Source organism: Rutidosis leptorrhynchoides, chromosome 8, assembly GCF_046630445.1.
Source record: "Rutidosis leptorrhynchoides isolate AG116_Rl617_1_P2 chromosome 8, CSIRO_AGI_Rlap_v1, whole genome shotgun sequence".
Lineage (NCBI taxonomy): Eukaryota > Viridiplantae > Streptophyta > Magnoliopsida > Asterales > Asteraceae > Rutidosis > Rutidosis leptorrhynchoides.
The window spans coordinates 370,681,929-370,706,991 of NC_092340.1; positions in this window are offsets into that span (position 1 = coordinate 370,681,929).

Below are 25,063 nucleotides of genomic sequence, written 5' to 3' on the forward strand. Positions count from 1 at the left end.
ATCTTGATGAACGCCACGACTCGAATGCAACGTCTTTTAAAATATGTCATGAATGACTCCAAGTAATTTCTCTAATATGAGCAAATGCACAGCGGAAGATTTCTTTCATACCTGAGAATAAACACGCTTTCAAGTGTCAACCAAAAGGTTGGTGAGTTCATTAGTTTAACATAAATAATCATTTCCATCATTTTAATAGACCACAAGATTTTCATTTCTCATAAATATACGTCCCATGCATAGAGACAAAAATATCATTCATATGGATTGAACACCTGGTAACCGACATTCACAATATGCATATAAGAATATCCCCATCATTCCGGGATCCTCCTTCGGACATGATATAAATTTCGAAGTACTAAAGCATCCGGTACTTTGGATGGGGCTTGTTGGGCCCGATAGATCTATCTTTAGAGTTCGCGTCAATTGGGGTTTCTGTTCCCTAATTCTTAGATTACCAGACTTAATAAAAAGGGGCATATTCGATTTCGATCATTCAACCATATAATGTAGTTTTGATTACTTGTGTCTATTTCGTAAAAACATTTATAAAAATTGCGCATGTATTCTCAGCCTAAAAATATAAAGGGTAAAAAGGTAAATGAAACTCACCATACTGTATTTTGTAGTAAAAATACAGAGAACGACATTGAACAACTAAACAATGCAAGGTTAACCTCGGATTCATGAACCTATATCATTTGTATATTTATTAATATACATAAATGTAATCGAACACACACACACACACATATAAATATATATATATATATATATATATATTTATTAGTTATATCCTTTTTATATATCTTTGTAGTTATTTAGAATTTATTCTAAACTTTATTAGAAACATAATAATCTTTATTTATGTAAATCATATCTTAACTTATATATTATATGGGATATTATTTTAATTATAGTATATGTAATATATATCTTTTATGAAACTAATATTTATTTGTTAAAAAATGGTAGTTTGATATTAATAAGTTATTAATAATAATAATAACAATAATGCTTATAGTATTAGTAAAAAGATAACATTTAATGTTTAGGTGTAAATAATAATATTAGTAATAACATAAATAATGAGAAAATCATATTTGTAACTATAATCTTAATATGATAAAAATGAAATTTCTATCTTAATACCTATATTTGTAATAATAATTTTGATAATTATAATTCTAATAATAATAACAATAATGATAATAATAATAAAAATCATAATAATCTAATAATATTAATACTAATGCTTAATATTAACCTAACAATAATAATAATAATAATAATAATAATAATAATAATAATAATAATAATAATAATAATAATAATAATAATAATAATAATAATAATAATAATAATAATAATAATAATAATAGAAGTAGGAAACTACCTCAAGTTGAAATGGGTTCCAAAAACTAAATCTGAGAGGCCCTGGATTCGAACCCATGACCACCCGCTACCCCGTCACCTCTCTTAACCATTCTTCCCTGACTGCTTATCTGATTTATATCCCGTATACTTTATATTTAACCTAACTTATTCGGGTTCTATCTATTTCTTCTTCTTCATTCATTAACTCGACCAAAATTCAAACAATCAAAACAGCAAATCAAAGACCTTGTTTTGAATTTGTAAACGAAACAGACACATATGTAATCGGTTTATGATTGTTGGTTGAATTTGAAATTAACAAGAAATGGTACCAGTGGTTCTTCGATGGAGATGATGAACTCCATTATTGATTTTGAAACTCGAACCTTTTCAGGTCACAATTACAACATACAATATATCCCAAATCGTTAAATGAATCTTTAGAAAGCATCAATTTTATAAACAGAAACATTCAGTTCACAAATTCGAAATTTTAAGAAACTGTTGACTTTTTGAAATAAAGTTTGACTTTGAAAATTTGAATTCGATGTAATGATTTGGGCTATAAAACTTTCCAGATAATTGAAGTATAAGATTACTAGCAATACTTCTTTTCAAATTTTTGAATTTCGTTAATAAATTGAATTGTTGGAAAATCAAAATCAATAACAGGTACGTGACTGGAAAAAAAAAATTAAATTAAAAAAAAAAACATTGATTCAACAATATAAATGATTACCAGCTGTTGAAATTTGATGTTTGATATTTGAGAATTAATTGGATGGTTTCCTTCATTGTATAAAGGATTGTGGTTTGATTTATAGTCGACCGAAGAAAGAAAAAAAAATCAAACATGATCCGAAATATATAAAAAAAATGTAATAGAAAATCATGTGTAACTGAATTTGTCTGCTTCTGTTTGGATTGGATTCTGGTAGCAGATTTTTGGAGACCAAAAACAAAAAAAGAATATAATTGCTAGATACATATAACAAGTGGGTACGATTATTCATAGTTTTTAGAATTAAAAGAAATTAATATTAATAATTAATAATTATATTAATAATAATAATTATATAAATAAAAAAAAATACATAATAATGATACTGGATTCATAAGATGATAATAATTATATTATAAATGTCAATAATAATAATTTGTATTAGTTTCAATTAATAATAATTATAAGAATAATAATAATGATATTAATAATACAAATAATATTGATAATAATAACATTAATTATTCATAGTACTAATAAATAACAATAATTATAAAAAAAATGGTAATAGTAATAATATTCATAATACTAATAATAATACTAATTATAATAGTATTAATATGATAATAATATTAATAATAATACTATACTAATTTGCACATATCAAGTTTCATATATTTATCATAATATTAATAATATTGATATTTATTTTAATAACAATGAAAGTAAGAATATTTAATAATCAAAATAGTGACTTTTATCAAGTTTCTATTATTTATACATTATGTATATTACAATAATTAAATATCATAAATAGTCATAATAATATCATACATATATTTATTTTAATAGTAATTTAGTTATTCCAATTATTATTTTACATTTTAATCTTAATTTATTAAATGTACGTTAATATCTTATATATACACATATTTACTTACAAACAATTGTTCGTGAATCGTCGGAACATAGTCAAAGGGTAATTGATCACCTGAATATAGATTTCAAAACTTTCGAGACTCAACATTACAGATTTTGCTTATCGTGTTGGAAACATATAAAGATTAAAGTTTAAATTTGGTCAGAAATTCCCGGGTCATCACAGTACCTACCCGTTAAAGAAATTTCGTCCCGAAATTTGAGTGTGGTCGTCATGGCTAACAATAAATATTTTTTTTTCTTGACGAATATGAGCTGATAAATAGAGTTTTCATCATTACAGAATAATACAGATAAAAAATTCGATTATTCGAAGAGCACGAATGAAACTATCATGAAAGAGGTCCCATCGGGCATCGTCCACCTTCGCCCAAAAACTTACCCAAATTTTTTTTTTTTTAGCCGTTAGTAAAATAAAAAAATTCCAACGGCTATCCCAACGGTCACTTTTACACTATATAAACACCAACCCTATACTTCATTTTATACACTCAAACATATATTTCTTTTATATTTCCACCTTTCCCAAAATCAAACACTCCCAAACTGCAAAATGTTAACACTTCCTCCAATGATTGTTTCATTCGATGTTCATTACGGAGGTGATTTCCGTAATCAAATGAAGGAATATGAGTGGGGCGACAGTATTTCGTTTGAAGATATCGACATTCGTGATGTTGGTTTACAAGACTTGTTATCCTTTCTGAAGGAAAAAGTTCTGTGTGAATTCACGTCTGTGTTCTTTTATAAACACGATTATGATGCGGATTGTAGGGCAAGTTTTCTGTGTACCGATGATCAATGGTACTTTATAAAAGATACCATTGAAGATCGTGGTAAATGCATTTCTTTGTATGCGGTTCTTGAAGATGAAGAGACGTTGGGTTATCGTTACCTCGATGAATCAGCTGAAACAGTAGTTGAGGCATCAAGAGAAATACCGATGTCTCCAGAGTACCTCACGGATGGTGAAATGACTGGTGAACGCTACTTTTTAGATGACAATTGACGATGACGAGTAGTTTGATTGTAATCTTTTAATTTTTAATTGTCGTGATGTTTTAATTTTTAATTATTGTAATTTCGGTGTTGTTGTCGAGTTTTATATCTTCCTTTATGTTTCGGAGCTATTCGTCTTTTTAATCTCCTCTCGATCTCTAGTAAAACGAGTAATGGTCTAGAATTTATAAGTATGGAGTTTCGAATGAATTTAATGTTATAATCAAGAAAGAACGTAATAGCACGATTTGATTCGTCAAATTACCAGAATCATTGAGAATAGAGCTATCAAGAATATACTTTCTTGATATGTTCAGAATTTAATTAGAATGAAAGAGTTATGTAGCATGACACATGATGGTGATATGACCTACTGTGAACCATCATGTCCTATTAGAACTCAACATGACTTACTGTAATATAATCACGTTGATCAAGTGTCATTATATTATACTAACTCATGCATCAATTCCCAACATTACTTCAATAACATTCATATTTTAAGCTCAAAAGTTTACAGAATATAGAAACTAACAGTTTCTATATGATGTAACACTGATAGCACGAAGAGATAAATGATTTTAGATAGTATTAGTTATAAAAATATATTCAGAAATATCAAGGATATTTATAATGAAAGATACGATAATATCTCAGAATATCTAAAATCAGAGGATGATAGAAACTATTAGCTGCAAGGGTTTACAGTAAGGAGCAAGATATTCACTAAAGACTTTAGCAGACCTTGAATCATTTGGATTCTTTGAAGTCAAACTTATTCTTTGTGATTTGTCCACGAATTTCTTCCTAGTTTCGCATAACCCGCTTTTCGGTACTAAATTTTCTATTGAATGTTTCCAATATGATGATACACAGGAAGCATAAGGAGGTATATAATTTTGGACGAGAATATTTATGAAAATATCCTCAGAAATATCGAAGATATTGATGATGATATTTTAGAATTTCTAAGTTCGATGGTTGATGGAGAAAGATTTTCCGCAAGATTTTATCATGACTTTGGAGCAAGATATTCTCTAAAGATTTCAATGGATCTAGATTTATCTGGGTTCTATGAATTTAGGGTATGTTACTTGTATTTCTCCTTGGTTTCCTTTATGGTTAGCTCAATCCGCTTTTCAGTTCCAACTTTTCTGAACTTTTCCAACATACTATTCTTTATCATCAAACTTTCGATGATTAAGGGCGTTTATAGTTGTCTATGGTTTCTGCTGCTTCATTCAGCTTTTTTTTTCAACATTCAGAGCATTGATTTGTGACTGAGTGCTTTTCAGAATTTCAGAATGAGAGATCATAATTCTAAGCGATAAATGCCATACATATAACTGTTGATGTAGATATGCTGTGAGTTTTCAAAGTACTGATTGCTGATTCCCGGTAATTGGTATGGCAGTTCTCGTTACAAGATATGGATGAGTATATGATAGGGTTTCAATGAATAAATATAATGATTTTTCAGAGAGATTTAAGCCAAGAAGCAACGAGGTTCCTGGTACGTCTGCTGGTAATATGGTGGAATATAAAAGAATTCTCCGGTATCAAAAGGGTAATCGTATATGTCAGGATTTATAGTAAGGTTACTTCGGATAAAAAGTCGAAGTTGAATTGCTGAAGCTGTGACAAAATTGGCTAATTTGGAAAAGAATTGCAAAGTTATTTTCGGTGATAACAACGCCAAAGGAGCTAGCACAGGTACGTGTTAAACGTTTATACAGGTTCCGAGAATTTTTCAGGTGCATAACTATATGTATCAATCTTTTCTTCTGTAGATGAATTGCGGTTGATTCATCCTCCCGATTGAGGTGTTTTCAAGAATTACGAAAGGTTTGAACGCAGATTGTAATCGTCAATATACAAATGAGGTTTAAGATGAAATCAAGTGGCAAACTTGAAGAATTGTTTAGTTTCATATGTCATAATCAATATTTTAAATCATTTTAATTGTCCATTGCTGATAGTCCTCAGTTGATTAGTCCACAGTTAGCTAGGATTTTGTTAGCGTGGATTCTTAACAAAATTTCTCATAGTTAATTGGTTTGTTTCTAACAATTTTTATTCCGTCAAATGTTTTCTTCATTATGCCACTTGTCAAATCTTGACTTGAATTCTGATCGGTCAAAATCCAAATATGAATTGAACTTGGATGAAAATAGTTGTTCTTTGGTGAACGGGTACGTATATGTGTGAATTTGAGCAGTGTTGTTAATGACTGCTGAGTCTGAATTGAAGAATGTACAGTGTAACTTATTAATGTGAAATATAGATATTCCTCGGGTATTACCTACCCGTTAAAATATTTTCACCATTAACAGTTTGTACGAAAGAATTTTTAATTACAATCTTTATGAATATATACCTAGATGTATATTTTCTTTAGACGTAATCAGGGATTTAATGAGTCAATGTGATATTAAACTCATCAGATTTATGGCTAGAACTAGAGTACATAATCTCTAAAACATTAGAGATTACATAATCGCCATGAAGGACGAAGATAGTTTATGTAGAACGATACGTAGAATGATGATTATCTTTGAGGTACCAAATGAGACGTTGCGGCGTGTGACGTTGAAACTTGGGTTATTGGTGGTAATGGTATTGACGTTGTTGCTGAAGCTGGTAAGTTTTGCACCATATTCTGCAAATTGATTACTCGAGCGCGAAGCTTGTCGACTTCTTCCATTATTCCGGAATGATTGTCGACTGAATAAGGTTTAGAATTGTGGATAGAATATAATCGTGTTGAGATATTTGGGAAATGAGGGTGAAAATGGTGTTTCGGACTGGTTCGCCGGTAAGTGCTTCAGGTTCATCGTCAAGAGGTAAATTCGGTTGGTGGAAGGGATCGCCTTCTTCACGTCTCCAGTGATGAAATCGACTACGAACCCATCAGATGAATTGGGGATGGATGATTGGTTGATTCATTCTAGTGACAACGCTTTGGAGCTTAGGTGAATATCTATGTCGGAATAGTTATCGGAATAACTATCAAAATATCTATCGAAGTCTAAGGGACTCAAACTAGTTAAGGGATTCATCTCGTCTGATCAGATGAAAGATTTTCGATAAGAAATAGATTATAGGATGTAGATTAGTACCCTGCAGTACATGAATTACATATGCATACATAATACTAAAATCCCATAAGTTATGGAGAAATCTACGGAAGCTGTCAGGCAAAGGTAACAATAACAGACACGCTAAGATATGAATTTATCTATACACAGTCTATGCAATAGAGGCAGTAAGACGTGTCTAGACTTTAAGGATGATAAGCAAATGATTTCCGACAAAAACGATAAGCAAAACTTTTGACATGCAGACACGGTCGAAGTCCAGACTCACTAATGCATCCTAACGACTTATCAGTTAGACACACTAATGCAGACCCGGTTCACTAAGATCACCGCTCTGATACCAACTGAAAGGACCCGTCCTAATCCATCTGGACGAAGTCCATATCGATTACAAACGATTCAAAATAGTTGATTACATCGCGAAGTACTTGACCTCTATATGATACATTTTACAAACATTGCATTCGTTTTTAAAAGACAAACTTTCATTACATCTACAGTTGACGACATGCATATCATTTCATAAAATATCTAACTATAATTGACTTAATAATAATCTTGATGAACGCCACGACTCGAATGCAACGTCTTTTAAAATATGTCATGAATGACTCCAAGTAATTTCTCTAATATGAGCAAATGCACAGCGGAAGATTTCTTTCATACCTGAGAATAAACACGCTTTCAAGTGTCAACCAAAAGGTTGGTGAGTTCATTAGTTTAACATAAATAATCATTTCCATCATTTTAATAGATCACAAGATTTTCATTTCTCATAAATATACGTCCCATGCATAGAGACAAAAATATCATTCATATGGATTGAACACCTGGTAACCGACATTCACAATATGCATATAAGAATATCCCCATCATTCCGGGATCCTCCTTCGGACATGATATAAATTTCGAAGTACTAAAGCATCCGGTACTTTGGATGGGGCTTGTTGGGCCCGATAGATCTATCTTTAGAGTTCGCGTCAATTGGGGTTTCTGTTCCCTAATTCTTAGATTACCAGACTTAATAAAAAGGCGCATATTCGATTTCGATCATTTAACCATATAATGTAGTTTTGATTACTTGTGTCTATTTCGTAAAAACATTTATAAAAATTGCGCATGTATTCTCAGCCCAAAAATATAAAGGGTAAAAAGGTAAATGAAACTCACCATACTGTATTTTGTAGTAAAAATACAGAGAACGACATTGAACAACTAAACAATGCAAGGTTAACCTCGGATTCACGAACCTATATCATTTGTATATTTATTAATATACATAAATGTAATCGAACACACACACACATATAAATATATATATATATATATTTATTAGTTATATCCTTTTTATATATCTTTGTAGTTATTTAGAATTTATTCTAAACTTTATTAGAAACATAATAATCTTTATTTATGTAAATCATATCTTAACTTATATATTATATGGGATATTATTTTAATTATAGTATATGTAATATATATCTTTTATGAAACTAATATTTATTTGTTAAAAAATGGTAGTTTGATATTAATAAGTTATTAATAATAATAATAACAATAATGCTTATAGTATTAGTAAAAAGATAACATTTAATGTTTAGATGTAAATAATAATATTAGTAATAACATAAATAATGAGAAAATCATATTTGTAACTATAATCTTAATATGATAAAAATGAAATTTCTATCTTAATACCTATATTTGTAATAATAATTTTGATAATTATAATTCTAATAATAATAACAATAATGATAATAATAATAAAAATCATAATAATCTAATAATATTAATACTAATGCTTAATATTAACCTAACAATAATAATAATAATAATAATAATAATAATAATAATAATAATAATAATAATAATAATAATAATAATAATAATAATAATAATAATAATAATAATAATAATAATAATAATAATAATAATAATAATAATAATAATAATAATAATAATAATAATAATAATAATAATAATAATAATAGAAGTAGGAAACTACCTCAAGTTGAAATGGGTTCCAAAAACTAAATCTGAGAGGCCCTGGATTCGAACCCATGACCACCCGCTACCCCGTCACCTCTCTTAACCATTCTTCCCTGACTGCTTATCTGATTTATATCCCGTATACTTTATATTTAACCTAACTTATTCGGGTTCTATCTATTTCTTCTTCTTCATTCATTAACTCGACCAAAATTCAAACAATCAAAACAGCAAATCAAAGACCTTGTTTTGAATTTGTAAACGAAACAGACACATATGTAATCGGTTTATGATTGTTGGTTGAATTTGAAATTAACAAGAAATGGTACCAGTGGTTCTTCGATGGAGATGATGAACTCCATTATTGATTTTGAAACTCGAACCTTTTCAGGTCACAATTACAACATACAATATATCCCAAATCTTTAAATGAATCTTTAGAAAGCATCAATTTTATGAACAGAAACATTCAGTTCACAAATTCGAAATTTTAAGAAACTGTTGACTTTTTGAAATAAAGTTTGACTTTGAAAATTTGAATTCGATGTAATGATTTGGGCTATAAAACTTTCCAGATAATTGAAGTATAAGATTACTAGCAATACTTCTTTTCAAATTTTTGAATTTCGTTAATAAATTGAATTGTTGGAAAATCAAAATCAATAACAGGTACGTGACTGGAAAAAAAAAATTAAATTAAAAAAAACATTGATTCAACAATATAAACGATTACCAGCTGTTGAAATTTGATGTTTGATATTTGAGAATTAATTGGATGGTTTCCTTCGTTGTATAAAGGATTGTGGTTTGATTTATAGTCGACCGAAGAAAGAAAAAAAAATCAAACATGATCCGAAATATATAAAAAAAAATGTAATAGAAAATCATGTGTAACTGAATTTGTCTGCTTCTGTTTGGATTGGATTCTGGTAGCAGATTTTTGGAGACCAAAAACAAAAAAAGAATATAATTGCTAGATACATATAACAAGTGGGTACGATTATTCATAGTTTTTAGAATTAAAAGAAATTAATATTAATAATTAATAATTATATTAATAATAATAATTATATAAATAAAAAAAATACATAATAATGATACTGGATTCATAAGATGATAATAATTATATTATAAATGTCAATAATAATAATTTGTATTAGTTTCAATTAATAATAATTATAAGAATAATAATAATGATATTAATAATACAAATAATATTGATAATAATAACATTAATTATTCATAGTACTAATAAATAACAATAATTATAAAAAAAATGGTAATAGTAATAATATTCATAATACTAATAATAATACTAATTATAATAGTATTAATATGATAATAATATTAATAATAATACTATACTAATTTGCACATATCAAGTTTCATATATTTATCATAATATTAATAATATTGATATTTATTTTAATAACAATGAAAGTAAGAATATTTAATAATCAAAATAGTGACTTTTATCAAGTTTCTATTATTTATACATTATGTATATTACAATAATTAAATATCATAAATAGTCATAATAATATCATACATATATTTATTTTAATAGTAATTTAGTTATTCCAATTATTATTTTACATTTTAATCTTAATTTATTAAATGTACGTTAATATCTTATATATACACATATTTACTTACAAACAATTGTTCGTGAATCGTCGGAACATAGTCAAAGGGTAATTGATCACCTGAATATAGATTTCAAAACTTTCGAGACTCAACATTACAGATTTTGCTTATCGTGTTAGAAACATATAAAGATTAAAGTTTAAATTTGGTCAGAAATTCCTGGGTCATCACACACCCTTCGGATATGATATAAATTTCGAAGTACTAAAGCATCCGGTACTTTGGATGGGGTTTGTTAGACCCAATAGATCTATCTTTAGGATTCGCGTCAATTAGGGTGTCTGTTCCCTAATTCTTAGATTACCAGACTTAATAAAAAGGGGCATATTCGATTTCGATAATTCAACCATAGAATGTAGTTTCACGTACTTGTGTCTATTTTGTAAATCATTTATAAAACCTGCATGTATTCTCATCCCAAAAATATTAGATTTTAAAAATGGGACTATAACTCACTTTCACAGATTTTTACTTCGTCGGGAAGTAAGACTTGGCCACTGGTTGATTCACGAACCTATGACAATATATACATATATATCAAAGTATGTTTAAAATATATTTACAACACTTTTAATATATTTTGATGTTTTAAGTTTATTAAGTCAGCTGTCCTCGTTAGTAACCTACAACTAGTTGTTCACAGTTAGATGTACAGAAATAAATCGATAAATATTATCTTGAATCAATCCACGACCCAGTGTATACGTATCTCAGTATTGATCACAACTCAAACTATATATATTTTGGAATCAACCTCAACCCTGTATAGCTAACTCCAACATTCACATATAGAGTGTCTATGGTTGTTCCGAAATATATATAGATGTGTCGACATGATAGGTTGAAACATTGTATACCTGTCTATGGTATCTCAAGATTACATAATATACAATACAAGTTGATTAAGTTATGGTTGGAATAGATTTGTTACCAATTTTCACGTAGCTAAAATGAGAAAAATTATCCAATCTTGTTTTACCCATAACTTCTTCATTTTAAATCCGTTTTGAGTGAATCAAATTGCTATGGTTTTATATTGAACTCTATTTTATGAATTTAAACAGAAAAGTATAGGTTTATAGTCGGAAAAATAAGTTACAAGTCGTTTTTGTAAAGGTAGTCATTTCAGTCGAAAGAACGACGTCTAAATGACCATTTTAGAAAACATACTTCCACTTTGAGTTTAACCATAATTTTTGGATATAGTTTCATGTTCATAATAAAAATCATTTTCTCAGAATAACAACTTTTAAATCAAAGTTTATCATAGTTTTTAATTAACTAACCCAAAACAGCCCGCGGTGTTACTACGACGGCGTAAATCCGGTTTTACGGTGTTTTTCGTGTTTCCAGGTTTTAAATCATTAAGTTAGCATATCATATAGATATAGAACATGTGTGTAGTTAATTTTAAAAGTCAAGTTAGAAGGATTAACTTTTGTTTACGAACAAGTTTAGAATTAACTAAACTATGTTCAAGTGATTACGAGTTTAAACCTTCGAATAAGATAGTTTTATATATATGAATCGAATGATGTTATGAACATAATTACTACCTCAATTTTAGTAGGTAAACCTACTGGAAGTGACAAGAAATGATCTAGCTTCAAAGGATCTTGGATGGCTTGAAAGTTCTTGAAGTAGGATCATGACACAAAAACAAGTTCAAGTAAGACTTTTACTCGAATTAAGATAGTTTATAGTTATAGAAATTGAATCAAAGTTTGAATATGAATATTACCTTGAATAAGAAAGATAACCTACTGTATATAACAAAGGTTTCTTGATCTTAGATGATTACTTGGAATGGATTAGAAAGCTTGGAAGTAAATTAGTAAACTTGAAGGGATTTTTGAAGTGTTCTTGAAGTGTTCTTCCTATGATGATTATAGCTTGATTCTTGAAGTGATTTTTGATGAAGATGATGATTAACTACTGGAAAAATACGTTCATAATAGTGTGTGTATGTTGAGAGAGAAATAGAAAGAGAATTGGAAGTGAAATGGAGTGAATGATGAGTGGTAATTGGTGAGTGGTGAGTGGGGTTAAAAGGAGTTCTAGTTAGTTGACTAGCTCATGGTAGAAGTTAAAATTGATTAGTCATACATGACATAATCAAGAGTGGAATCCCATGCTAGTTCCTATTGGTATATACTCATAGTAAGTACGTTTTGAAGCTGTGTATAATACGGGTAAGAATACGACTAGAATTCTTGATGAAAGAAAAGAATGGAAAAGTAACTGTAACCATTTTTGTTAAGTATGAGTGTTTTGATATATGTCTTGAAGTCTTCCAAAAGTATTTTAATACATCTAAATACACTACATGTATATACATTTTAACTGAGTCGTTAAGTCATCGTTAGTCGTTACATGTAAGTGTTGTTTTGAAACCTTTAAGTTAACGATCTCAATTAATGTTGTTAACCCATTGTTTATTATATCTAATGAGATGTTAAATTATTATATTATCATGATATTATGATATATTAATATATCTTAATATGATATATATATATACATTTAAATGTCGTTACAACGATAATCGTTACATATATGTCTCATTTCGAAATCCTTAAGTTAGTAGTCTTGTTTATATGTATATAACTCATTGTTAATATACTTATGGAGATACTTACTTATCATAATCTCATGTTAACCATATGTATATCCAAATATATATCGTCATGTCATTTTTACAAGTTTTAACGTTCGTGAATCGCCGGTCAACTTGGGTGGTCAATTGTCTATATGAAACATATTTCAATTAATCAAGTCTTAACAAGTTTGATTGCTTAACATGTTGGAAACATTTATTCATGTAAATATCAATCTCAATTAATATATATAAACATGGAAAAGTTCGGGTCACTACATTATTCATATATCTAATTCCAACAGTTAATATTCTTTATTATTGTATGTCTCCAAATTACGTTATTTAAACAAACACTTTACCATTTATTTCGAATACCATTAAAAAAGAATAATTTCTCAAATAAGTGTGGACCTCACAATAGAGACCCGTAACAATATCATAATCATTAAGAGACCTAATAAATATCTTTTAATTCAATCGTTTGGCATAATCGTAGTTGAATATATCAATCAGATAATCAAACCAATAAGTTTAATGCACAGTATCATTTACTTAACACTTTGTTACGTTTTCAAGTTATAGTATATGTATCTATTTACATATAATTGTTCGCGAATCGTTGATAACAATCGAAGGGTAACTGAATAGTTCAAGAATTTTAGGATTCAACTTCATAGACTTTGCTTATCGTATCGGAAACGTTAAAGATTAAGTTTAAATTTGGTCAGAAATTTCCGGGTCATCACAGTACCTCCCCGTTAAAGAAATTTCGTCCCGAAATTTGAGTGAGGTCGTCATGGCTAACAATAAAAATGTTTTCATGACGAATATGAGTTGATAAATGGAATTTTTATCACCATTGAATAATATGGATAAAACAATTCGATTACTCGAAGCGTATGAGGGAAGTTATCGTAAAATAGTGAATTGAAGGAATAGAGATTCGCCTTAACTGTTGACCTAGTAACGATTGATTTTCGGAATTTAAGGAATAGAAAATCTTCATTATCTAAATAAGATTTGGTTCTTCGGAATTTGCGGAAATTAGGATTTTCTTTGATTAAATGCGTAATCTGCCTCGATTGCTATGTCTGATATTTCGCTATAAATTGACCTCTTCCGTTTCATTTATTTTCACCACTCCTATAATGTTCTTCCTTATTTAATACTTCTTAATAGATTGTGAAAATGCTTCATCCAGTTCTGATTCTTGATATACTCCTAACTTTCATATCTATCATTCTTCTTTTTCATCTGCCACCAGAGGAGGTTATTTTCTTCTACTATTACCTTGGGGTTATATTGTTTTTCATTCTCCCGTGCCTTTATATTGCTATACGCATTGATATACACGGTTTGTAATTTCGGGGTTGTTTTCGAGCTTTATATTTTCCATTATATTTCGGAGCTTCATGCTTTCGTTTTCTCTTCCCGACTTTAAGTCAAGAGAATAATGGTCCAGAATTCGTAGGTATGAATTTTAGAATGAACATAATTAATGTTCTAAGAAAGAAACAGTAATGGCACAATCTGACTTGTCAAATTACCAGAATACCTCGAAAAAGACCGAATCATCAAGAAAAATATTTTCTTGATATGTTTAGAGGTTAAATAGAATAAAAGAGTTATGTAACATGGTTCATGATGAGGGTATGATCTGTGAACCTTTATCACGTTCCATTAGAAACTCAGCATGACTTACTGTAATATAATCACGTTGATCAAATGTCATTATATTATACTAACTCATGCTTCAATTCCCAACACTACTTCAAAAACATTCATTTTTCGAAATTTTTAGAAATTAGAAACTAAAATAGTTTCTTTTATGATGTAACACAGATAGTGTGAAGAGATAAATAATTTCGGATGATAATAGTTATGAAGATATCTTCTGAAATATCGAAGATATTTATAATGAAAGATATGATAATATCTTAGAATTTCTAATATCGAAGGATGATGAAGAAGATTTGTTCGTAACGGATTTTGAGTCAGGAGCAAGGTATTCGTTAATGACTTCAGCAGATACTGAATCATTTATATTTTTTGAAGGCAGGTTTAGTCTTTGTGATTTGTCCACAGCCTCCTTCATGGTCTGCTCAATCCGTTTTCAGTTCCAAACCTTCTCTTTTTCTCAGCTTTACCACCATACTATTATTTATCATCAAACTTTTGACTGTTAAGGTCGTTTACAGTTTTTGCTGCTTCATCAGCATTTTTCCAAAATTCGGAGAACTAGTTTCGCAGTTTGGGTGTTTTTCAGAAACTTCACCTTTGAAGTAAATAAGTCTAGGAGATAGACATTATATGTATATATATAACTGTTGGCGTAGAATTTCTGCGAAATTCGAAATACTGATCGCTAATTTTTGGTAGGTGGTATGACAATTACCGTTACAAGATGTGGATGAGTACATGATAGGGTTTCAATGAACAATTATAATGATTTTTCGGAGAGACTTTAAGTCACAGATTAATGAATTTGCTGGTACATTTACTGTTAATGTGGTGTAACATGAAAGGTTCCCCAGTAACAAAAACGTATATGCCAAAGTTACAAGTCTAAAAGGTCGTCGTTGACTGGTTGAACGGTTGATAATACTGGATACTTTTGAAAAGGAATTGCAAGGTTATTTTCGGTAAAAACAATGCTAATGGATCTTGCACAGATTTAAAGTCAAAGTATAGTTTTGAAAGATGTAGAGATCTAAGAATGATGTCACCAGTTCAGAGTTATGACTTGGATTCTGATCCGTCAATATCAGAATATGTAATTGAATTTGTATGAAAACGATTGTATATCGTTGTGAGCATTGTTAATAATTTTTTAATCAAAGTTGAAGAATGTACAGTGTAACATATTAATTGCGAACTTATATATTTCTCGGGTATTACCTACCCGTTAAAGATTTCACAATTAATACTTTGTACAAAAGAATTTTTATTACCGTCTTTATGAAAATATATGTATGTATATTTTCTTCAGATGTAACACGGATTTAATGAGTTAATATCATATTAAGCTTATTTAATTTTCGGCTTGACTTAGAAATGATTAATCTCTAAAACATTAAAGATTACATAGTCTTTGCGGAGTATTTCGCTAATGTAATCGATACTTCATTATTTATTCTTATTCCTCGTTGAAGGATGTTGATGCTCGTGGAATTTTTGTGAACCTTACAAGGCACAGATGATGTTTTCTAGAAAGTTTCGAGTACATCGAAAATGAAAATGTAAAATCAATTATGTAATTGAATAATACACTTGGTTTATTATGAAATGGAATTCATTAAGTTGAAACAGAGATTGTAGTTAACAATGGTTAAGTTGTTAAGGAAGGATGTACATCATTGCATATTAGTAATATGAACTAACCGAGTAGTACCTACCAGTTAAGATTCACACATAATAGCTTAGTACGAAAAGATTTATTTTGATTTCAAAATTCATATATATTAAATATACATAAAATTTCTTCAGGGGAAATGAGTTAATACTTCATCGGTTATTGTTGCTAGTATTTCTTGGTAACTACGATGCGTATGACGTTGATGTTCAAGGTACATATTGTAATGTTGAGGCTTGCGGTGCGGATGTTGTTGGTGGTGGTAATGGTACTGTTGGTGTTGTTGTCGGTGGTACTGTTGATGCCGGTGATTCTGCTGGTTCTTGTAACCTTTGCACCATATTCTCCAAAGCCACTACCCGAGCGCGAAGCTCGTTGACTTCTTCTACTACACCGGGATGATTGGCGGTTCGGACGAGCGGATGAATAAGATCCAGAATTTGAGAGAGTATATGATCATGACGAGATACTCTGGAAATGAGAGAGAAAATGGTGACTCAAACAGGTTCGCCGGTAAGTGCTTCAGGTTCTTCGCCAATAGGGCAATGTGGTGGATGGAAGGGATCGCCTTCTTCTTGTCTCCAATAATTAAGTAGGCTACGAACCCATCCCCAATTCATCCAGAATAGGTGATGGCTGATTGGTTGATCCATTCCTGTTACACTGTCATCGGAATTCAGGTGAATATCCATATCGGAATAGCTGTCGGAGTTTAAGGAATTTGAACTAGATACGGGATCCATCTTGTATAATTATGGAGATGATATTTGATATGAATTAGATTATAGAATTTAGTTTGGTATTCTTCAATACATAACTTACATATGTATATATAATACCAAATTCCATAAATCACGGAGAAATTTTCGGAAGATGTCAGGAAAAGTTTACAGTAACAGATACGCTAAGATATGAATTTTTGTCTATACACTATTTATACAATAAATGCAGGAAAACGTGTCTAGACTTACGAATGATAAGCATGTAATTTCCGACAAGAAATGATAAGCAAAACTTTTAACATGCAGACACGGTCGAAGTCCAGACTTACTTATACATCCTAACAACTATCAGTTAGACACACTCATGCAAGACCTGGTTCGCTAGGACCAACGCTCTGATACCAACTGTGACAATCGCTCCAAATCCATATGGACGAACACATCATTCATCGATTTCATTGCGAGGTATTTGACCTCTATATGATACGTTTTATAAACATTGCATTCTTTTGAAAAGGCAAACCATATATGAATATTTAAATCAAAGGTTTTCGACATCTGATGATTTCTATATATAGACAATCACCGTAAATAATAGTTTACAACAGTACTTCCGTTGACAATGCAGTCAAAATAAGATACATGGTGATGATTTGGTGATGCAACGTTTTCTTGAAAAATATGCCATGTAAGACTCTATGCACATAGCTTGTCTATCATATAAGCAAACAGCGAAAGACTTCTAGGGAACCTGAGAATAAACATGCTAACAAGTGTCAACACAAAGGTTGGTGAGTTCATAGTTTTAGTGTTTCGCATAATCTGTATATAAAGGTGGATCACAAGATTTTAGTTGTTTCATCCAGAAACGTTTATCAAAATATTCTACGAAATTGAGCACCCTGGTAACTAAACTTAACGTATATATAATTTGTACCCTTTGTATAATCATCTTAATAATACACGCAAACCAACGTGTACGCTTCTCAAATAGCATACATCCGTTAAAAGGTTAGTGCTCTAGCTCGGACGGGAATATCAAGCCCTATGGATCCATATACTACTACTCGCGCCCACAAGTTCTTATAACTGGCAATTACTAGTTACCAAAGCTAAGAGATTTTCGGTTCAAACTCAGTGTAGAATTTAGTATGTACTTGTATCCATTGCGTTTAAAATAAAGTGCATGTATTCTCAGCCCAAAAATATATATTGCAAAAGCAATTAAAAAGGGAGCAAATGAAACTCACGCATACAATTATTGTAAAATAGTTAATAAAGCATTTGCATGTATTCTCAGCCCAAAAATGTAAAGGGTAAAATGGATCATATGAAACTCACCTTAGCAGCACATAAAGTTGTTCAGCGAAATGTGACCAAAACTCAGAATACCAAATAATCGTAGATCTCAACCTAGAGAACATATGTTGGTCAATAAATGTCTATCAAGCTAGGTCTGGTCATAGTGTATCACAGTCCTAATGCTCGAGATTGACATACAGAAGTTATCCAAAGTCGTTTCAAAAAGTCAATTTTGACAGTTGTTTAACAAAACAAGACGTGTCTTATATAAGGATTCATTTACTCGGTTGATAATATTCAAAAATCCATTTTATCAATCTCGTATACAAGTTATTTAAATCTTAATTACAGATTCAAAAGCAATTTCAATTAACGTCAATCGTAATTCAGTTGATCATATCTTTTAATCCGTTCATCGAAACTATTCGATATCTAAATGAAAAGTTATTGATTTTTCGCCAGCTTTCCAAAAACATGTATATCATATACCTTTTACCAGTAATATATGTATTTAATTCGTGATTCATTATAAACTGTTTAGCAAAGAAATTTAGCATACAAGCATGTATAAATATATATACTCGAGCACTAGACATGGATACACAATTAATATATAAAAGATAAAATATGAGTGCTTACGTATCAATATTGAGATTCAATATTGTAGGACAGTACGTAGACGTAACGGAGATGATAAACACTAGGTTTGACTTGCGAACAATACCCATAAATATTTCCCATAACCTCCATAGCTATAACTCATAATTTTCTTAGCTCTATCCCGCTCGAAAAATCCATTTTGAAAACATTTGGACATAACCTCGTCGTAGTATTTTATGTATAATACTAATAATTATTATACTACTGATAATAATAATAAGATTAATAATAATATTAATCTTAATCTTAATAATAATAATAATAATAATAATAATAATAATAATAATAATAATAATAATAATAATAATAATAATAATAATAATAATAATAATAATAATAAATATAAATATAAATATAAGAGTGTGCGAGAGAGATGGATGGAATGCATTAAAAATCAGAAACGGTCGAGCTTTTATACATGTTTGCTGAATCTGATGCTCATGCAATCGCATGGGCTTTCAGTGCAAATGCCATGCGATCGCATGGCCTGTCTGGATAGCTCACTTTCGTTGGTTTTCTTGCTTGTCGACATATTATTTAATTATATATAATATATTTAATTTATATAATTAATTATATATTATATTAAATTCACATGCATAGTTGACTTGTAATATTTGTTTCGATAAGTCGTACATCATCACTCGACTTATGACCCGGTTCCGGTTTTTTTGAACGTCCTTTCGTACGCTGAGAAAACTTGTACATTACGTTTCGCGACTCGTACCTTTGTCAAAATATAGTCTTAAATTGTTCATAAACTATACCACTCAAAGTATATCTTAAACTTTCGAGTATTTTGGTCATTTACTTCTATAAATCATCGTCTCGCTATTTATTAATATATATATAATAACAATTCGTTTTTATGACCAAGTGAATATTATATTTTATCGTATTGTTAAATATATATTTTCAATATTAATAAACACGTTTTAAAATATATATCGCAAGTTATTCATATATCTAATTCCAACAGTTAATATTCCTTATTATTGTATGTCTCCAAATTACGTTATTTAAACAAACACTTTACCATTTATTTCGAATACCATTAAAAAGGAATAATTTCTCAAATAAGTGTGGACCTCACAACAGAGACCCGTAACAATATCATAATCATTAAGAGACCTAATAAATATCTTTTAATTCAATCGTTTGGCATAATCGTAGTTGAATATATCAATCAGATAATCAAACCAATAAGTTTAATGCACAGTATCATTTACTTAACACTTTGTTACGTTTTCAAGTTATAGTATATGTATCTATTTACATATAATTGTTCGCGAATCGTTGAGAACAATCGAAGGGTAACTGAATAGTTCAAGAATTTTAGGATTCAACTTCATAGACTTTGCTTATCGTATCGAAAACGTTAAAGATTAAGTTTAAATTTGGTCAGAAATTTCCGGGTCATCACAGTACCTCCCCGTTAAAGAAATTTCGTCCCGAAATTTGAGTGAGGTCGTCATGGCTAACAATAAAAATGTTTTCATGACGAATATGAGTTGATAAATGGAATTTTTATCACCATTGAATAATATGGATAAAACAATTCGATTACTCGAAGCGTATGAGGGAAGTTATCGTAAAATAGTGAATTGAAGGAATAGAGATTCGCCTTAACTGTTGACGTAGTAACGATTGATTTTCGGAATTTAAGGAATAGAAAATCTTCATTATCTAAATAAGATTTGGTTCTTCGGAATTTGCGGAAATTAGGATTTTCTTTGATTAAATGCGTAATCTGCCTCGATTGCTATGTCTGATATTTCGCTATAAATTGACCTCTTTCGTTTCATTTATTTTCCCCACTCCTATAATCTTCTTCCTTATTTAATACTTCTTAATAGATTGTGAAAATGCTTCATCCAGTTCTGATTCTTGATATACTCCTAACTTTCATATCTATCATTCTTCTTTTTCATCTGCCACCAGAGGAGGTTATTTTCTTCTACTATTACCTTGGGGTTATATTGTTTTTCATTCTCCCGTGCCTTTATATTGCTATACGCATTGATATACACGGTTTGTAATTTCGGGGTTGTTTTCGGGCTTTATATTTTCCATTATATTTTGGAGCTTCATGCTTTCGTTTTCTCTTCCCGACTTTAAGTCAAGCGAATAATGGTCCAGAATTCGTAGGTGTGATTTGGTTCTCCATAGCTACATAAGCGTAACCTCGATTCTTCAATATCTTTTCTTCTAAACATATACACGGTCCTTCTCTGCATATAGTAACAAATTCAGTATTTGAATATGTTTGATTGTTTGAACATTTACCTTCATGTGACCATTTTTCGCATTTATAACATCTTTCAAGGTGTCGTGCTTTTCTTTTTGTTGCGGATTTTGATTTTCCTTTACCAAAATGTGTCTTATGATGATCTTTCCTGAGTTCTTTCCTTACTTCATCACATCTGCCTCTTATTACTGACACCAGGTCACTCGGGAGTGTGTCATTATTACGTTTAGTAATCAAAGCGTGTAGCATTAGACCATGGTTCAAATTAAAGGAATTCTTCATCTCGTAAAACCTAAAAGAAATAAAAATTCAGAATGGAGGGAGAAGACTAGTTCTTTAGGGTCTGCTAGGGAAAGACCATTCGGATTCCATTCTCGGAAACTACACGAAAACAGAATATCTAACTCTAACAAAAATAAATATTATCCTTAAAAGACTTGATTCTCCCCACACTTAGTTAGCTTTGGTGTTAAAATTGTGATTAACTTCATTGTCAACTTCCATTGGACCATGTATATAATGTTTAACTCTGTGGCCATTAACTTTAAATTCAATCCCATTTGAATTTATTAACTCTATTGTTCCATATGGGAAAACTCTTTTGACTATGAATGGTCCAGACCATCTTGATTTTAATTTTTTAGGAAATAGCTTGAATCATGAATTGAAAAAAAGAACTCTGTCTCCTTCTTTAAATTCTTTTGAACTTCTGATTCTTTTATCATGCCATTTCTTCGTTCTTTCTTTATAGATTAACGAATTTTCATATGCTTCATGTCTTAATTCTTCTAATTCGTTTAATTGACTTAACCGTAGACGTCCAGCTTCATGTAAATCAAGATTACATGTCTTCAAAGTCCAAAATGCTTTGTGTTCAATTTCTACTGGAAGATGACATGCTTTTCCGTAAATGAGTCTAAAAGGTGTGGTTCCAATTGGAGTTTTGTAGGCTGTTCTAAAAGCCCAGAGTGCATCCTCTAATTTCATGGACCATTCCTTCGGATTTGATCCTACAGTTTTCTCTAGAATACGTTTTAATACTCGGTTGGTATTTTCAACTTGTCCACTTGTTTGTGGATGATAAGCGGTTGAGATTTTATGAGTTACTCCATATCTTCTGAGAATTTTCTCAAGTTGATTATTACAAAAATGAGTACCCCGATCACTTATTAAAGCTTTCGGTGTTCCGAACCTTGCAAAAAGATGTTTTAAAAAGTTGACTACAACTCGTGCATCGTTAGTTGGGAGAGCTTGTGCTTCCGCTCATTTAGATACATAATCAATAGCAACGAGAATGTAGAGATTATTATGAGATTTTGGAAATGGACCCATAAAGTCAATACCCCAAACGTCAAATACTTCACATACTTGAATGATATTTTGTGGCATTTCATCATGTTGACTTATTTTTCCAGCCCTTTGACAAGCATCACAGGATTTGCAAAGAAGGTGTGCGTCTTTGAAAATTGTAGGCCAATAGAATCCAGCATCGTAAACTTTTCTTGCTGTAAGTTGAGGCCCATAATGCCCTCCTGTTGGTCCTGTGTGACAATGGTTTAAGATTTGACTAGCTTCATCTCCGAATACACATCGGCGTATTATTTCATCGGGACAACTTTTAAACAAATGTGGATCTTCCCAAAAATAGTGTTTTATATCACTAAAGAATTTCTTTCGTTTTTGGTACGACAACCATTTTTCAAGGAATCCACATACTAAGTAGTTTGCATAGTCTGCAAACCATGGAATTTCATTATAATCTATCTTCAATAGATATTCATCAGAAAAGTTATCTTGTATAGCCGATTCATTTAGAACTTCTAATTCAGGATTTTCAAGACGAGAAAGATGATCAGCAGCGAGATTTTCTGCTCCCTTTTTGTCTCGGATTCCAATATCAAACTCTTGTAAGAGTAAGATCCAACGGATTAATCGTGGTTTGGCATCTTATTTTGAAAATAGGTATCTAAGAGCAGAATGGTCAGTATAGACCACCGTTTTAGCTAGAACGAGATATGAACGAAATTTGTCAAAAGCAAAGACAATAGCAAGGAGTTCTTTTTCAGTAGTTGTGTAATTCGTTTGTGCTCCTTGTAACGTCTTACTAGCGTAATAAATAGGTTGAAATCGTTTTTCAATCCTTTGTCCTAAAACGGCTCCCATTGCAAAATCACTTGCATCGCACATGAGTTCAAATGGTAGATTCCAATTTGGAGTTATCATGATCGGCGCATTAGTGAGTTTTTCTTTAAGAATATTAAAAGATTTGATGCATTCATCTGAAAAGATGAATGGAGCATCCTTTTCTAGGAGTTTATTCATAGGAGTGGCAATTTTAGAAAAATCTTTTATGAAACGTCGGTAAAAACCGGCATGCCCTAGAAAACTCCTAACTCCTCTAACATTGGTGGGATGTGGAAGTTTAGCAATTACATCTACTTTAGCTCTATCTACTTTAATTCCTTCTTTTGAAATTTTATGACCAAGAACGATGCCTTCTTTAACCATGAAATGGCATTTCTCCCAATTAAGAACTAGATTTGATTGTTCGCATCTAATAAGCATTCGTTCAAGATTAACTAGACATGATTCAAATGTATCACCGAAGACAGAAAATTCATCCATGAAAACTTCCATGCATTCTTCTATCATGTCGTGAAAAATCGCCATCATGCACCTTTGAAAGGTTGCAGGGGCATTGCAAAGTCCAAATGGCATGCGTTTGTAAGCAAAAGTACCATAAGGGCACGTGGACATGGTTTTCTCTTGATCCTCGGGTGCTATTGGAATTTGAAAGTATCCGGAAAAACCGTCAAGAAAACAATAGTAACTATTTTCGGCTAATCTTTCCAACATTCGATCAATGAAAGGTAAGGGAAAGTGATCTTTTCTGGTGGCGTCATTTAATTTTCGATAATCAATACAAACACGCCATCCTGTTACAGTCCTAGTAGGAATAAGCTCATTTTTTTTCATTTGTGATGACAGTCATGCCACCCTTCTTAGGTACACATTGAACTGGGCTTACCCATGGACTATCAGAGATTGGATAAATTAAACCTGCGTCTAGCAGTTTAATAATTTCTTTCTTAACAACATCTTGCATGTTTGGATTTAGTCTTCGTTGGCGTTGCACATACGTTTTATGACCTTCTTCCATAAGGATTTTATGTGTGCAATACGAAGGACTTATGCCTTTAATGTCATGAATCTTCCATGCAATAGCTGGTTTATGAGCTTTTAGCACAGAAATGAGTTGAGATTTTTCATTTTCAGTAAGAGAAGATGATATTATTACAGGTAATTCAGATTCACCATGTAAATAAGCGTATTTCAAATGGTTTGGAAGTGGCTTTAACTCTAATGTCGGTGGTTCTTCTATCGATGATTTATATCGATATCTGTCT